The sequence below is a fragment of the Petaurus breviceps genome, unplaced genomic scaffold, assembly GCF_028583685.1.
Source record: "Petaurus breviceps papuanus isolate PSGF00001 unplaced genomic scaffold, PetGlider_PUasm1.0 81, whole genome shotgun sequence".
NCBI lineage: Eukaryota > Metazoa > Chordata > Mammalia > Diprotodontia > Petauridae > Petaurus > Petaurus breviceps.
The window spans coordinates 10,404,159-10,407,906 of NW_027186546.1; the positions used below are offsets into that span (position 1 = coordinate 10,404,159).

Sequence of the window (3,748 nt, forward strand, 5' to 3'; positions counted from 1 at the left end):
TCTATCTATCTATCTATCTATCTATCTATCTATCTATCTATCTATCTATCTATCTATTCATCCATCCAGCCATATGAGTTAAAAAATGCCCAGTAAATGGGGCGGCCAGGTGGCCCAGCGAGTAAGAGCACCGGCTCCAGTGTTGGGACGACCTGGAGATCGAATTCCGGGCTCAGACACAGCACCACACCCAGAAATAACTGGCTGTGTAACCTTGAGCAAGTTACTTAACCCCGATTGCTTAAAAAAAAATGCCCAGTAAATTAAAATATCCAGCAGGGAAGACGTATAAGTAAATAGTGATTCAAGAATGATCTGATAGATTTAAGGGGACTTCAAGACTAATATGTCAATAGTATGATATTATAGACTAAAAGTTTTTATAGAAACATAAGGTCTAAGAATAGGGAGGTAATAGCTAGCTCTGCTTCAAAACTGTGTTTTGTTTTGGATGTTAAATTTTGAGAAGGATGCTGATCATCTGAAGGACCTTGAGATCATTCCATATGGAAATCTATAGAAAGAAATCCTTACTATGTAGAAGAGAAGAAATAGAGGAGATGAGAGAATTATTTTCAAATATTTGAAGGGCTATCATGGAGTGAAAAAATTTGTGCTTCTTGGTCCCAGAAGGTAGAAGTAGGAGCAATAATAGCAGTAACTAATGTTTATAGCACACTTTAAGTTTGTAAAGGGCTTTACATATATTATCTCATTTGATCCTTACAACAACCTTGACACAATTGCTATCCCCATTTTATAGATGAGGAAATGGAGTGTGAAAGCAGCTAAATGATTTTCACAGGGTAATGTAGATATTGAATGTCTGAGACAGATTAGAACTAAAATCTTCCTGACTCTTAAACTTAGCTCTTCAGCCACCAAACCATCTGCTTCCTACAGAAATACGTGAATAATGAAGAAAGACAGATTTTGGTTTGATGTAAGAAGACAAGACCTGTTAGAGCTAACCAAAGATGGAATGGGTTTCTTTGGATTGTAGTGGATTCCTTCCCCCTTACTAGAAAAGACTGGATGACCACTTGTGATGTATTTTGTAGGGAAGAATCCTTTTGGCAGATAGAGTCTTAACCTCATTGCCTCTCTAAGAGATTCTATGATACCTGTTGTAACCAGGTTAAAGTTTATCTAATTCTTAGTTTTGACATCCTTAGCTCAGTTGAGTACAAATTAGATCTGAAAATCTGCCCGTTTGATCAGATGTTTCCCAGGCTTGAAATATTTCCCAAAAGATGGATACCTAGAAAAAAAAACAGTAATGACTGATATAGAATCCTGCCACTACTCGTTCACCCAAACCATATTTTCTTTCTCTTTTGATTAGTTGAGCATAATCTAAGTAAGATCTCCTCTAAAATATTCTGCTGATCCAATGCCATGAGAAAAACTAATGTTACCAGGTACAGGAAAAACAAGGATTATTTTTCTTAAGCATGTTAAAGCATGTCTAATGGGAGCATGTTCAAAGTGAATAGATGCCACATTGATAGACATTTTAATCATATATATATACACATATACATATGTGTGTGCAGCTGTATGTATATGTGTCTGTGTATATATTTACTCATATATAACATATGCACATATGTATATATGTACGTGTGTGTGTTTATAAATGTATGGTAATATGCACACTGTAGCAAAACTGGAAAACACCATTTGGATTCTTGGAAGCACAAACCAATAATAGCCACACTTGTTCTTTTTTTTTTGCTTTTTGGAAGGCAATTGGGGTTAAGTGACTTGCCCTAGGTCACACGGCTTCTTTTTGTGCTAAATATCTGAGGCCAGATTAGAACTGAAGTACACCTGACTCCAGGGCTGGTGCTCTATTCACTGCACCACCTAGCCATCCCCGCTGCCCCCCACTTGTTCTTAATTGGAATAATAATAAAGTGATGTTTTATTCTAACTTCAGCTGAAATTTTAAAAAAGTGTGTCATGCTTCAAATGAACTTACTTTAAAATCAAAGAATCTTAGTCATAGAATGGAGAGCTAGAAGGGACCATAAAGAGCGTCAGTTGTCTTTGCTCAGCTCATTCTATAAATAAGGAAACTGAGGTCTGGAGCTTCTATATCATTTATATAGTCTAGTGATATCATATTGTATATAGTTATATAATTTGTGATTTAGGAAATATCAGTTATAGTGCTTGTTATTTTATGATTCTGCTTCTCTGAGGGTGCTTGTTTACTGTGGACATATAGGGGCAACAGTGTGACATTTCACCATATTGCAGCTGTATGGCAGCTCCAAAGTTGGCTTCCCAGTTTTGTATGTAAATGCATATATATGTAGTAGAGTATACCCCCAAGTCCTAAAACTCTGTTTGGGGAGGAGTTATGGTCTGGCTTTATTAGAAGTAAGGAGCTTAAGAACTGAGTGAGACTACAATGGCAGAAGAAGTGGGCTGGATGGAGAAGGTTTAAATGGTGCTACCTCTAAGGGCGGGGAGTATAGGAGGTTCCTTCAATGCTAAGACAAGGGAGGAGAGGAATAAAGGGGTGGGGGGAGAATAAAGCATAAAGCTAGCAGGAGAGGGCTCAGAAGGGAGCTTCCCGGGAAGTGGGAGCGGCCATCAGGGCCCATTTCAGTTGCCCATAAGTGACAAACATCACTACATTCCAGGAGCCCAAGCAGAGAAAGGAAGGCGTGAACCCCTTGTAGAAGGCTTGGGGTCCCTCCTTCTGAAGTATGGTGAGGACGCAGTGGCCAGCACTGGCATACTGGCCCATGGCAGAGTTCATGTATCTCATCTTGACTATATCTACAGGGAAAACAATGATGGTGGTGCAGAAGCCAGACCAAAAGGCTGATGTGAAGTTCATGGAAGGTCATCAGTCATAAGATGGGACTTCAGAAGGGAATCTTTGATGAGATCATAGGTCACCAGCTCAGCACAGTTGACAATAGGCAACATTGGGTGAAGTTTCTTTCCATAAGCCCCGAAGAATAGTCTTATAGGCATCCACTGCACCCTGGTATCTCTGGCTGCCACCTGCATGAGCCTGGGCCTGGAAACGTACCTTCACCACATCTGTGGGTTGGGCTATGGCCACTGCCAGAGCCCCTGGGGTGCAGCCTGTCAGGAAGTGGCTCCCAATGCCTGCATGCTCAGATCCCTTGGTGTAGAACTGCTTGACAGTGTCATAGAGGCCAATACAAACAGAGGCAAAACTCATCTGGGTACCCAGGCACCAGCCCATTGTACAGGCTTTCAGGGCCCTCAGTCATTAGGTCGGAATGGCACCCATGACACCCCGATACTGGGCAGTGGTAGAAGAAGCTAGGACAGCCCCCTGGCTCTCTCCTTGAATCTACAGTCAGACTTTGACTGTGTCCGGGGGAAGGCAATGAGGTCAGTGATGAAGGCAGCAGTGACAGCCCCAAGGAACTTTAGAGTGGCTTTTGGGGGCACATCTGTAGGCTTAAATCCACCCATGATTCGATGCTGGCCTTCTGCTCCTTCCCAGGAGGCAGAGGAAAGATGGAAAGATAACTGATTGAGCAAGACAAGATAGAGGAACTCTGCCGGAGTCCTGATCTGGAGGGTCTCACAATGATGGCACCTTGATCAAGCTTCTCTAAAGGTGTTCCTCTCTTCAAAGTTGCTCACAGCAACCATGGCCCATTTCCCTTGATTTTCCATAGAAAGTTGTTGGGAAACTGAACACCTAATGATCATACTATGTGCCCGGGACCATAGAGGAAAACACGAGGAG

The 3,748-nt window shown here is 41.7% G+C and overlaps 1 pseudogene; it reads right to left on the minus strand.

The window, feature by feature from the left end:
* Window positions 1-2,569: 2,569 nt before the first annotated feature.
* LOC138176084 (dicarboxylate carrier SLC25A8 pseudogene) lies at window positions 2,570-3,468 on the minus strand (annotated as a pseudogene).
* Between the last annotated feature and the right edge of the window lie 280 nt (window positions 3,469-3,748).